This window comes from Gymnodraco acuticeps, unplaced genomic scaffold, assembly GCF_902827175.1.
Source record: "Gymnodraco acuticeps unplaced genomic scaffold, fGymAcu1.1, whole genome shotgun sequence".
Taxonomy (NCBI): domain Eukaryota; kingdom Metazoa; phylum Chordata; class Actinopteri; order Perciformes; family Bathydraconidae; genus Gymnodraco; species Gymnodraco acuticeps.
Genome location: NW_022991040.1, coordinates 184,298 through 198,781, shown reverse-complemented (window position 1 = coordinate 198,781; position 14,484 = coordinate 184,298). Strand labels below are relative to the sequence as shown.

Below are 14,484 nucleotides of genomic sequence, written 5' to 3'. Positions count from 1 at the left end.
TATCATTGTAACTCAATCTTGAAAATGACTCGGTTAATAATTTCGCAACGATGTCATCACTATCACTGAAGTGAGCCATCATGAACGAACTTATGCTAATCATAAATCTATCGATCATAAATCTATCGATTAGATTTATGATTCAAAAATAGTAAAAGTAGGGTAGACATGTGGATATTATCCGGCTGAACAAAACGTGCATTTATCTAACAGGTTCGTTTTCCACAGACCTTATTTCGAGCTATTTTCCAAAACCCTATGGAGAAATCACATTGGTTTCTGTCGAGGGAATCCGAGCGCAGCTTACTTCCGGGTTTAGGACGCGTCACTGCACCACTTGCATAGACCTCACAGCGGGCGGAACTTGTCATAAAGTCCGCGAAAATAAAGCCCGCCCATTTAGAGGGAAGATATGATTGGTCAATTGTACTGTCATTTGACATTACTCTCTCATTGAGTTACTATAGCGGGCCCTCAGTGAATGTAGAGAGGGACCAACAAGCCCTCCCGTCTTCACAGTAACTCGCAGAGACGGCATTTAACCCTTCACATTCCAACAGAAACTGAACAGGCAGATTCGAAGGATTTATTTCTTTGGAAATATTATTTTAAATACAATTAAATCAAGTTGTTTTGGTAAAACTAATGAAAAATGTAACAAAAAAAAAATATAAAAAAAAATATTTTAAAAAAAATGTGTTTTTTTAATGTTTTCAAATATTATTTTTTAGAATATCTTAGGCCCTCACAGAGGGCCTAGAGGGCCCTGACGGCTCGCCACTGCTCAACTAAACTAACCTTAAAGGTCTCCTATTATACCATTTTTAGGCATATATTATAAGTCTCAAATATATAAAAAACATGTCTATGAAGTGTTTTACTCAAAATACAAAACAGAACATGCATTCTAGCCAGGCCCGGTTCCAGAACAAAATGACTCGGGGTGCATCTGAGATTAGAGAGGGTGCACCAGTAGTAAGCTCACATTAGCTACAGCGGCCGGAAACAACAAGGACAAATAGCATTGATGTTATCGTCTCCAATTAACAGATTATGGCATGTTTTATGTTTTGAAACCAAGCAAGCGAGAACATTTCAAGTGTGTTAAAAGTGCTATGCTGAAATATTTAATCCAGTCCAAAGTGGCACACAACTTCTTCACAACTTTTTTTACACATAATCTCTCCAGTACAGGTTAGCTCTGAGAGTTAGCAATGGTTGCTAATGTAAACACAGACCATATTACTTCCAAAACACATTGCGCATTGTTTCTGATACAGCAACGTTTCTGATAGGGTGTAAAGCCAGCCCACTTTTTAGATTAACGTCCCTGTAGCTTCTTATTGCACTTGCAATATACCATTAGGAGTTGAACGTAGCTGTTTGCTATCACTATAAAATACCACACAGAGATAAGCCAGAGCGTACAACCTTTGCATGTGGGCACAACACGTTTTGACCCAGTTTGATTAAATCATTCGCTATACCATATGATATCGCCCGGGGAAGTCCTCATAGCCTACTTATACATATATAAATAAAGATATATGTGTCAAAGCTCTAATCAAATTAACAGTTGTATTAATTGTATTAATTATAATTGTATATATATATATAGCATGTGTTGTATATGTATACACAGAAATGAACAACCTTGTGTTTTTTCAAAAAACAAATAACAAGTTGTATTGTAGTGTTTATTTTAGTGTTGTTTTATGCTTATATAGATTAAAAGGTAATATAATATTGATTACAATTATTCTATTAAAAGATCCACCAAACATGATCAACAGGAAAGCCCTATGAAGGCATGTTATGGTTTGAGAAAAAGTTGAGGATGGGGTCCAGACAGTTCAATCAGGAGAGACTTCATTTTGTTTAAATAACATTTATTGACGCATGTCATATGATCAATGTTAAGTCTTTGGCGATTAGACCCCGATCCTGAAATCGTATATCTAAAGGCGGAAATGCAGCCACATGTCCACATCACTGAGGACCTGATATGGACTCATCACACTAACACCATCACCAAAAAAGCTTGACAGCGGCTCTTCTTCCTCCGCAGGCTGAGGAGGTTCAACACGGACTCCAGGATACTCTGCAACTTCTACAGGTGCACCATAGAGAGTATCCTGACCTTCTATAGGTGCACCATAGAGAGGATCCTGACCTTCTATAGGTGCACCACAGAGAGGATCCTGACCTTCTACAGTTGCACCATAGAGAGTATCCTGACCTTCTATAGGTGCACCATAGAGAGCATCCTGACCTTCTACAGGTGCACCATAGAGAGGATCCTGACCTTCTACAGGTGCACCATAGAGAGGATCCTGACCTTCTACAGGTGCACCATAGAGAGGATCCTGACCTGCTACAGGTGCACCATAGAGAGCATCCTGACCTTCTACAGGGGCATCATAGAGAGTATCCTGACCTTCTACAGGGGCACCATAGAGAGTATCCTGACTGGCTGCATCACGGCCTGGTACTGCAGCTGCACCACCCTCAATCGTAAGGCTTTACAGAGGGGGGGTGAAAACTGCACAGAACATCACCAGGACGGAGCTGCCATCCATGGAGGACCTTTACTCCCAGCGGCTCAGGAAGAAGGCCCTCAGGATTACAAAAGACCCCCATCACCCCAGCCACAAACTGTTCTGTCTGCTGCCGTCTGGTAGGCGTTACCGCAGCATCCTGACTAAAACCACCAGACTCAGGGACAGTTATATCTCTCACAGGCTCCACCCTCTACTGGACTCTATGGGTACTACCTTACCCTGCGAGCATTCTCCCACTGAGACTTCTATAGACGTAGCCGGCCTTGGGCGGGCCTACCTGAATGCGCGCGCATCACACCGTATAAAAGGAGGCCTCACCTCCTGACTATCATCCTTTTCTCTTCAGCAGCGGAAGTGATTCCACGAAAGACTGAGAGACGTTTAAAAAGAGTTATCATACCTCCAGGGATTCGCCACTGCTAGATTTGAGTGTTTGGGGGACCAGGATATGGCCGAGGCGGTGCCATTCATGTTCGCCGTTCCTTCCGGGTCTGGCATCCATGGAAGTCCACCGCCCAGGGCTGTACTCTCCCTGGATGATAATCATGGCGGCGGGTATGTGGGCTACTCACTCATTGCTAGAGATGCCCCCGCCTCACCAGGTCAGAGCGATTATTGGGCCACAAGGCCGAATAAGTAGCTTGGTCCACGGGCCTTGCCCCAGGCCCGGTTCCCCCGGGGACCGGTGGCTTCACATGATATAGGGTCGACCCTACTTCATCACAGGCCGCCGCCGCTGCCCACCGTGTGATGTCCCTGGGATATCACGCCGCGTGGCACTTTCCAAAGAGGATCGTGTTGATCTCCTGGGAGCCCCCGTGTTTACGGAGGGCTCTTTGGCTCGATCTCCTTGCTCACGGGATGAGGAGTAGTCGCAGCGTGGCTGCTTCTTGCCCATTCCCAGAGGAAGAAACACTGTGCTACACTCCCCGCCCCCGCTGTAAACCCCAGTATAGGGAGCCAGCAGGGGGGCGTGTGCACGTGAGTGGAATACACCGAGTGCTGTCAAAGCACTGTGCGGGTTCAAGAGACGCTATTGCCGGCGTGCTGTTGTCAGAAAACACACCTTGCCTGGTATAATAGCTCCGATTAATGCATTTCACCGTTGCAATGGGAAATACAGCATTAATACGTGGGCGCGCGGCCCTCGTGAGAGTGGCCGCGGTGCGTTCAGGGACCCCCGCAGGAGAACGGTGGTTTACGTTTGTAAACTCTAGTTCTGAAGTGAGGTATGTGTGTGGGAAAAATGCATTCAGTAAAGACTATTGCATTTATCCCATTCTCTCCACAATTCCACTTTTCCCCATAATGTCCGTTTCAAAGAGACGGCATTGTGACGGCGCGCGCGGCCCCCCTCCCCCGAGGGCGGGCCACGGTGCGTTCAAAGACCTCAGTAGAGAGGTGAGACGAAGGGAGAGGTGCCGACACGGAGATCCCGTGCCCGCGGCGCCCTCCACCTCTTCGGCCCACCCCCGTGGAACCGGCGTGCTCACGGGGACGGGCTTTCCGTCTTTACGGATCTGGCTGGCGGGGGGAGAAAATCTCTCCGCCCGGGACGAGGGGGCGAATCCCGCCTCCTCCCTGTATAATGCACAGATCACTACGTTTTCTAATAAAAATGAGGTTGATCTGTATCCAAGTCTAAGTGTCTTTTGTTTCCACAAGGAAACACACTTACACACAATGTTAACCGTATAAATTCCCCATTCGCTGCCCCATGCTGCAGCTCCTGTAGAGGAGGTGGCTAGTGGGCATGCACAGATGAGAGGGATGAACCGCAGGGAGTGCTATCTAAGGGAGAGCACTATGCGGGTACAGGGACATTATGGCCGGCGTATTGCTGTCAGAGAACACACTACGCCTAGAGCAAAGACTCCAATGCAGTTTTCCGTAGTGGTAAAGGCTGCATTATGGCGGAGCCCGCACTCACACAAGAGCGCGTGGCGGTGCGTTCAGGGACCTTAGTAAAACACACTACGCCTATAAAGACTCCGATGAATGCTGTTTACCGTAGTGGTGAGAACAGCATTAGGGTGGAGCGCGCGCTCACACAAGAGCGCGCGGCGGGGCGTTCAGGGTCCTCAGTAAATAATCGGCCCTTTCTGTGTCAACCCTCCATGGGCAAATCTTCCCTTCGCGGGGAGTTTTTGCGGCGGAACGGGTCACCAGAGAGTATCACAGCTTCATAGCTGCTGCCCCACACCTGAGGGCTTGTCCATTAACACAATGTTCTGGGGAATGGAAACTCAGCTGTGTGCTTACAAGGTGGAGGGACAGGACGCTGAAACGGGGCCATTCACTCCAGTTTTGCAGCGTCCCACTGTACCACATGTCTATACACTGTACCAATGTATCACATGGACCACTGTCTTGTGGGTGTCCCACACCCACCTTTTTTATGGGCATGCAAGAGGTAAATCTGTCCTCCCATGAGGAGATGTGTTTCCTCTCAGCAGAGATTCAGGCTCTGGTGCAGAAACAGGCTACAGTATGTCTGTTGTGCACCCTCAGCACAGAGAAAATTATCTTTATTCCATGTACTTCCTGGTTCTCAGGAAGACAGGGGAATTTAGACCTATTCTAGATCTCAGCGGCCTGAATCGCCACATTTCCTGCAGGAAATTCTGCAGGTTAACTATGAAATAGTTACTGGGGCTTGTGCAGCCAGGCGATTGGTTCACCACCATCGACCTGAAAGAGGCGTACTTTCATGTAGAAATTGCTCCAGAGCACAGAAAGTATCTGCGTTTTGCCTTCCAGGGAATAGCCTACGAGTACAACAGGCTGCCGTTCGGCTATTCCCTATCCCCACGCACATTCAGCAAATGTGTGGCCACAGCGCTTCAACCGCTGCGCGCACACGGCATGAGAGTTTTATTTTACATAAACGACCTCATAGTCATGGCTGGGTCACGGGAACAGGCAATGTTTTGCACAGCACAATTGATCACACACCTGACCAAATTGGGCTTTGCGATCAATTGTAAAAAGAGCACCCCCATACCTCACCAACGGGCGCTGTATTTGGGTGTGGTGCTCGATGCAGGCGCGTCGCGCGCCACCCTGTCAGAGAGCAGACGTGCGTCCCTTCTTCAGGGGGTGCGCAGGCTGCGACAGGGGGCAACAGTGACAGCTTTTACTGTCATGCAGACATTGGGTCTCATGGAGGCTGCTCACATGGTGGTCCCGTTAGGGTTACTACATATGCGCCGCCTGCAGAGGTGGTTCTCCAGCCTGCGCTTGGATCCCAAGAGGCACAGGCGGCGGCTGGTGACCATCCCCCCCTCAGTGGAGGGCAACCTCCGGTTTTGGGGGTCTCCGGATCACCTCCGGAGGGGGTCTCCACTGGGACGGGTGACCTCCTACATCACAGTGTTCACGGATGCATCCAGAACAGGATGGGGAGGGACCTGCCTGAAGAGCGCTATAGGTGGGCGCTGGGCTCTAACAGAGTCTCGACACAGCAACCTCCTAGAGCTACGGGCGGTAGTGTTAGTCCTCCAGCATTTCAGGCCCCTAATTCAAGGGAGGCATGTAATGGTCAGGAGTGACAACAGCACCACAGTGGCTTACATCAACAGGCAGGGCGGAGTTCGATCTGCCGCCTTGTTGACCACAGCGGAGGAACTGTGGTTATGGGCTTCAGAGGTGGTGTTATCTCTGAGAGCCCTCCATATCCCGGGACTGGAGAACAGAGGGGCTGACCTCATGTCGAGGAGCGGCCCCCTGCCAGGCGAGTGGGTGCTTCACCCGAGGGTGGTGAAGCAAATCTGGGCACAGTTCGGGAGAGCGGAAGTGGATCTGTTCGCCAGCCGGCGAAACAGCCACTGTGCCCTGTGGTTCTCCGTGGCTCGGAGCGACGACCCACCCTTGGGGGTGGACGCGTTTGCACACGAGCCATGGCCAAGGAAGCTGCTATACGCCTTTCCACTGCTGCGTCTCATTCTCCCCCTCCTGAGGAGAGTGAGGCGAGAACGTCTGTCAGTCATCCTAGTGGCTCCGGATCGCGTTGGGGCGCCGTGGTACTCAGAGATGACACAGATGAAGGTGGGCCAGCCCTGGGCGGTTCCCCAGTTCTGGGGGGCGATGTCTCAAGAGGCAGGTGCAATCGGGGCGTTACCCACTCTCGGCCGTCCTCTCCAGGTTTGGCTCCTGAGAGGGACAGGCTGAGACAGGGTGGATTGTCTGATAGTGTTATTCAGTCTATCCAGGCAGCTAGAGCTGGATCCACCACAGCCTGTTACAGGCCAAAGTGGCTAGGATTCCAGCGATGGTGTGAGGAGCAGAGAATAGAGCCCCTATCTTGTGAGTTAGGCTCTATTTTATCCTTCTTACAGTTACTGGTGGACAGAGGGCTTGCGCATTCAACAGTGAAAGTGTATGCAGCAGCCATCTCGTCCTGCCATGAGGGATTTGGCGGCAGGTCAGCCTTTAGTCAACCACTGATGTTGCGGTTTTTACAGGGGGTCAGGAGGCTGCGCCCAGTAGTGCACGCCTCCACCCCACAGTGGGACCTGCCCCTAGTGCTCGAGGCTCTGGCCTCGGGGCCGTTTGAGCCTCTGGAGCTCTCCTCTCTGAAAGCATTGTCGTGGAAAACAGCTTTGCTTCTTGCCTTAAACGTCAGCCAAAAGAGTGTCCGAGTTAACTGCTCTGTCGGTGCACCCGAGCTGTTTACAGATTCGGGGTGACCAGAGCGGCGCGACACTCAGACCGAACCCCTCCTTTGTGCCCAAGAGCCTAAGGAGTGCGTTCAGGTCAAGGGCTATTCAGTTAGGGGGTTTTAGTCTCCCCCCCCCCATGGTGGGACCAGGGAAGCTAAACTGCACCTCCTCTGCCCGGTGCGTGCGCTAGCATGTTATGTGGAGCGCACGGCTGCCCTTAGACTACCGAACAGCTGTTCGTGTGCTTCGGGGGCGGGGTGATCGGGAAAGCTCTGTCCAAGAAACGCCTGGCAGGCTGGCTCTGCGAGTGCATTGCACATGCCTACGGACAGGCAGGGAGAGCCTTCCCCACGGGGGTTCGTGCACACTCCACACGGGCTGTGGCTGCGTCAACAGCCTTATTCAACGGTGTGAGTGTGGAGGATATATGCACAGCGGCGTCTTGGTCGACGCCAGGCCCCTTCATAAGGTTTTATCTCTTGGACATGTCGGGCTCTTTCTCCTCGTCTGTGCTTGCGGGGGCAACACAGGACTGGTAGGGGGGAGGGGGGTTGTGGGTCAGTTGGCATCTGACCCCCTCCCCGGACATAATGCGCCTTCGCTGTTCTCTGGCCTTCTGAGGGTCCCGGGAGGGGCGGGGGGGGGCGCACTGGGCCCTTACAGGGCTGGAGGACTACTCTCCTCCTGTCGAGAGGCAGGAGGGGGGTAGCCCTCCACACTTTAGTCCACACACTCTGCACGGGGTCAGTGTTTGAGTGTGGGACGTGGGCTCTGACGCTCTCCCTGTTATCCTTAGGGATTCAGGGAGGCAGGCGTGTAGTAAGCCCATTCGGGGCAGAGGGGGCTCTCCCCATCCGTCTATGGGCGGGGGGGGGGGGTCCCCCGGCACTGTTTTTTGAGCACACTTTCTGCGAGGTAAGCGCAGCAGGGTGTGCTCTGTCAGCCACAGCCCAGATTTCTCCTCGGTTACAACCGGGTTAAAGGAGAATGTGGGGCAGCAGCTGCTGACCATAAAAGCCGGTCAGGGGCAGTAGGGTGGAATATTGTTGTTGGACGACAGTGCGCGTATACATCGCGGCTCCACCCACTGTACCCATAGAGTCCAGTAGAGGGCGGAGCCTGTGAGAGATATAACGTTGGGTTACGTATGGTAACCCTTGTTATATTAGCACAGGCGGAGCCCTCTACCCAGGGCACTGTCTGTCCTATTCCGCTCACTGAAGAGAGGTGTAGGATGATAGTCAGGAGGTGAGGCCTCCTTTTATACGGTGTGATGCGCGCGCATTCAGGTAGGCCCGCCCAAGGCCGGCTACGTCTATAGAAGTCTCAGTGGGAGAATGCTCGCAGGGTAAGGTAGTACCCATAGAGTCCAGTAGAGGGCTCCGCCTGTGCTAATATAACAAGGGTTACCATACGTAACCCAACGTTTCATCCCACAGGCACTGTTAAACACCTGTTGAAACATCCATAACATTCATCTGGCTGCTACTTAGAAATTATTTATCTAATATATCATATTCCAATAACTTGCATTTAGACTCTTATTGCACTATTTCACTATTTTTTTTATATTTTTCTTTTTGTATTTACTATTTACCTGCACTATATGTTTCTGTTCATCTGTTTTATTGTGTTGCACTGTTGGAGTAGCCTGTGACCTAAGATTTTCATCGTCATAACTACACTGTAGCTATGTTTGTATGACAAATAAAAACCTTGAACCTTGAACATTGCAGTGAAGGGAGCAGGCCCTTCTTAATCCAAGACATGGTCAAACCGTACACTCCAGCACGCACACTTTGCTCTGCATCAGCCATTCCTCTCTCACTGCAAAGTGGACCTATAGGTACACCAATACATCCATGAGGTAGCCCTCAACAAAGAGGCTCCATAATAGTTCAATTTTTTTTCAAACAAAAGAAGTAGCACTTAAGAATGTAGCCCTTGTAAAACTATGCATGTGTGTAATAATTGCTGTTCTTATCACTAGAAATCAGTATCTAGAAATAAGTAATATGTTGTTGTATTCCCTCTGGTGTTTTCCCAAGTAATATGAATAGTGGGTTCTTGTTTTGAGAAATTCCAAAAATATTTGACATGTATCTTATAGCTGTTTCTCAGAAGCCACACAAAACATTAAAAGACCAAAATATATGACCATGGTTGGCCCTCCGCTCCCCGCATTCTCTGCAGCATTTTTAAATGAGATTTTGTTTATACTGACTTTGAATTTGGGGTGTCTTGAAGTAACAGACGAAAATCTTCCATGTGTATTCTTTCCAGTAGTTTGAGTTGTTTATGTTAGAAATGTTTTGGCACATTTGTTCCTATTCTGCTAATGGTATATTGCAGGATATTTAAGTTTCCCATGTAGTTTTTAATTAATAATAGTATGTTCATCTTGATGTTTAACTTGTACTATTGTAATCATCTTAGTTAGAAATGCTGTTTCCACCCCAACCTCTGCTGCTGAATGATTTTATATATTGTTACTAAAAGTGCTTGTTTTTGATAATATAATGATTACACCAGAAAGTCACTCTTTGTGAGATTTTTTTTTTCACATTTTTCCCAGCCACAATATTATTTCCTTCGTTGGAGGCCTCCATGCTGGGTGAAGGTATTGATGCACGGATTAATGCAATCATTTACAACAGCATTCCACTATGGTTGGGGATGTCTGTAAAAAAAGGAGAAATAATCTTAAACAAAACAAGTGTCGCAATATAGGGAAACAAACTGTGACAAAAACACATCAATTAGATCAGAATCAGAATAAATGTACATTGTTACAGCAGAAAAAAGCCAAAGACAGCCTAATGTTACTTAAAGAATGCATAAAACAAATATTAAAGATTAAAAAAAAGAAATTATAATAAAAAAAAGTTACACATTTTACAAAATACACATCCTGTAACAGTTTGGAGGATTTAGCAGCCAGGTATATATTACAGTTTTAGCAGCATATACAGTATATATACATGGTTGGTATTTAACAACAAGGGGTGTTATAGTCTGTGAAACATTTTACACCTTTCCTTCAAGTATTATACGTTTTAGTTACGTGTGGGGTACTTAACATGAATAATCACAGTTTCTATTATTTTACTCCATCACATTTCAAAGAGAAATAGGCTATTGTTATTTTAACTCCACCATAGTAATCCATCATCAGCTTTACTTTTTAGATAAAGATTGAACTCACAATTGATCATAACAGGCTTCAAAATACATACATTTGTATATATTACCAAATGGTTTCATGTACAACCCACAAAAGTATCATGCTTCATTAAACTCTGTTGCTTGGATATCACTAGATCCTGTTACATCAGCATAATATAAACGTACATAACAATTGATGTGTAAGTTAGCATAATTACTAGCTAGCCGCTAGCTGCTAACTGCCGCGGCCGCCTCGTTAATATCAAATCCATCATAACAATTCAGTACCATACCATGCTGTCATGAACGTGCTTGATGTGAACGAGCCTTTTGGGGGGCGTGGTTAAAGTTGCGTATGCTCTATGAGCGCACATACGGGTACTTCTCAGGCATTCTTTCACACACAGTGACGTCACGAGCTACCCACAATGCAACGCGCGCCATATATATATATATAAATACGCCATTTTCCTGGAGGTGCTAATATCCTGGAGGTGCTAATATAAACAGATAGCTAACGTAGCAAGGCAGAGCGCACTAGGTTTTTTTTTCTGAATTAACGACCGAAGAAATCGCTGCATGTCTTCGGATTACATCTCTGGACTTGAGGGGTGTGCTCTAGGTCGTTACCAGCGTAAACTAGAGCTGTGTGGGTTGTCCGATTGCACTTACAGACTGCCTGCAGATGTATGGAAAAACGACTCTCGAAAGTTGCCTTCGGTCGATTTTGGCAGCATCTACGTCTATCTTCTGGAAACACCAGGTGAATACCCCACTTGTCACAATAATATTATCATGCCAATGCATATATGTGGTATTTTAGAGTTGACTATATTGATTAAGGCAATAGACTATGATATTCTGGTTGCACCTCCTCGTGTGAAATGGCGGATACCGGAAGTACGGTGTCGCCCTCGGCCCAAAACCCGTATGTGTGTGTGAAAGAATGACGGGTAATCTGTGACGTTTCGCTCTCTCAAAAGTTGGGCCATTTTGTCTTCATGCGCCAATGAGCAGCTCTCGTAGGAATAAATGAGGCCCCGCCTCCCACGCTGTATCCAGTTCTTATTATACATCCATGAGAACAACACATGGAGCAGAGACATCATGTAAACTGTGTTCGTGTCTGTGATGCTTGAGCCTTGGAGACTATTTGTCTGTGAGTTATTAATGTGCAATTTGGATGTGTTATGTGCAGAATGTTTGAAGTTTGTAACTTTTGGTCTGAAGCTAGTTTAATGTGTGCTAATTTAGCTAATGGTGATCTGTGCTATTTCTAGCTAATAGTGATGCTAATGATAGCTAATTCCTTTAATAGTAGTAGGCTATGTGTGTCGTTTGTACAGTGCTACTTATATGTTATGTAAAGCCGGCATACGTATGTATTTTATTTCTGTATTGTTACAGTTTTACAAAGTAAAATAAATCTACAGTAAAAAGACAAGAGCACGGCGGGATCAAGTAATAGTACACTACACAGCCAACATGAGTACGCTCAGGAAAAAACTATAATAATCAAGACACCACTACGCACAAAGAAGCAAGTGGAGAACGGCAAGCAGAGACTGTGGATCAAACAGCCAAGTGGCAAGAACATCCTCAAGCCTCTGATGCTAAGTCATATTCATCCAGAGCAGCCTCTAGATCGTCTCAGCGATCATCAGCAACAAGTTTGTCAACCACGAAAAGCCATGCCAAGGCTAAATCAGCTCGTGCTCAATTAGCTTATGCTGAAAAAGAAGCTGACGTGATGAAACAGAGGGCAGACCTGGAAGCAGGCATGCTAAAGCAAAAAGCCGACTTTGACGGCAGTCTACATCTGCTCCAGTGCCAAAGAGCTTTAGCAGCTGAAGCTGAAGCTATAGCTTATGAAGAAGCAGATGCTGAAAGCGTGAAGCTAAGTTGAGAACCCATTGTTGAAGGTGAGCGCTTCAGTGTAGTCCAATGCACTTCTGAGTATGTTCAAGCGCAGTCTCAGTACACCTGTTCTGGAACGCATCATACACAGGTAGCAGTGGAAGCACAGGAAATAAAAATAAAGACGTTTGAACCATGTCAAGCTAAGTCAGTCTACAAAGACATGAAAAATGAACCGACATCAAATACTTACCCTAACAGTACTCCGAAGCACGCTGATCAACAGTATGAGCCACAAAGTGCACAAGACTTTGCAAGTTACCTCATCAGGAAATAAATGGTGAGTGCAGGTCTTCTTCAATTCGATGACAAGCCTGAAAATTACTGGTCGTGGAAAGCCTCTTTTATAAGTGCCACTAAGGACTTGAATCTCACAGCCATAGAAGAGATAGATTTGATGACTAAGGTGGCTAGGGCCCGACTCCATGCAACAAGCAAAGAGAATTTGTGCAGTACACGTACTCAATCCTGCAGCAGGTGTGAAGAGTGTTATGGGACGCCAGAGGTCATTGAAGACGCACTGCTCAAGCAAATAGAACACTTTCTGAAGCTCACCAACAAAGACAATGTTAAACAGAGAGAACTCGGCGACATTCTCCTAGAACTTGAGTGTGCTAAGGAAGATGGTGCTCTGCCAGGGCTTTCGTACTTGGATACAGCTCGTGGGGTAAGATAAATAGTGGAAAAGCTTCCCTATAATCTGCAAGAGAGGTGAACCAGCATTGGAAGCAAGTACAAGGAAGATTATAGAGTAGCCTTCCCTCCTTTCTCTGTCTTCGCCAAGTTCTTCCAGCAACAGGCAAAGATTAAGAACGATCCAAGCTTTATTATATCAACACCAAGCAGCAATGCCTACTTTAACCTGTTAAGCACTGAGCCTGTTTTTCAGGTCTCAGGCTCGAAAATGACATTCCCAGAACAAATGACTATATCTTCCCTTCTAAAAGGGTTAAATTAATAATCTTGTTCCTCAAAGTAATGATAAACCTGTGAGTTGGATGTAAAAGTCAGAATCAATATAGATGTTTTTTATTTTTAAAGAAAATTCAGATTGAACATAGTAAAAAACTGTAAATTATAGTGTCCGTCCAAAAAATATGTTTTACTTATAATGAAAACTACCCTTGAATGAATGCTTTAGGAATCCAAAGTACAACATATAATAAGTACCCTGTATCAAGATTGATGCAAAACAAGTGACATGTGACCTTTTTAGAGAGGTTTAGCTTACCTGGCTCACACAGCCAGGGTCCAGGCTTCTGTTCCGTGCCCAACAGCCATGGTTCCGGCTCCAGAACCGGCCCCAGCAGCCATGGTTCCGGCTTCAGTACCGGACCCAGTAGCCTTGGTCCAGACTCCAGTTTCGGCTCCAGTACTGGTTCTCCGGCCGACGCCAGCTCCCTGGGTCCTGTCGGCGTACCGGCCGACTCCAGCTCCTCGTGTCCTGTCGGCGTTCCGGCCGTCTCCTGCCCCCCGTGTTCTGTCGGCGAACCGACCGTCTCAAGTCCTCTCTCAAGTCCCTTCTCGAGTCACCTCTCGAGTTCCCTCTCAAGTCCCCTCTCGAGTCTCCTCTCGATTTCCCTTTCTAGTTCCCTCTCAAGTTCCCTCTCAAGTCACCTCTCAAGTCTCCTCTCAAGTCACCTCTCAAGTTTCCTCTCGAGTCCCCTCTCAAGTTCCCTCTCGAGTCCCCTCTCAAGTCACCTCTCGAGCCTCTTCTCGAGTCCCCTCTCAAGTTCCCTCTCGAGTCCCCTCTCAAGTCACCTCTCGAGCCTCTTCTCGAGTCCCCTCTCAAGTCACCTCTCAAGTTCCCTCTCGAGTCTCCTTTCAAGTCACCTCTCGAGTTCCCTCTCAAGTCCCCTCTTAAGCCCTCTCTCAAGTCCCCTCTCGAGTCTCCTCTCGAGTATCCTCTCAAGTCCCCTCTCGAGTCTCCTCTCGAGTATCCTCTCAAGTCCCCTCTCGAGTCACCTCTCGAGTTCCCTCTCGAGTCCCCTCTCAAGCCCTCTCTCAAGCCTCCTCTCGAGTCTCCTCTTGAGTCCCCTCTCGAGTGCCCTCTCAAGTCCCCTCTTAAGCCCTCTCTCAAGTCCCCTCTCGAGTCTCCTCTCGAGTATCCTCTCAAGTCCCCTCTCGAGTCTCCTCTCGAGTATCCTCTCGAGTATCCTCTCAAGTCCCATCTCGAGTCT

At 47.6% G+C, this 14,484-nt stretch overlaps 1 protein-coding gene across 5 annotated transcripts in view; it reads right to left on the bottom strand.

Moving 5' to 3' along the window:
- Positions 1–9,761: 9,761 nt before the first annotated feature.
- The window catches only part of LOC117559802, an 86,723-nt gene continuing 82,000 nt past the window's right edge, over positions 9,762–14,484 (bottom strand). For 4 of the 5 annotated variants that reach the window (XM_034236478.1, XM_034236480.1, XM_034236481.1 and 1 more), the window contains one exon: positions 9,762–9,902. The gene's annotated coding sequence lies outside the window, so the exon portion shown is untranslated. Of the gene's footprint in view, positions 9,903–13,535; positions 13,919–14,484 lie in introns of those variants that run through there. The other variant, XR_004571050.1, reaches the window with a different exon arrangement.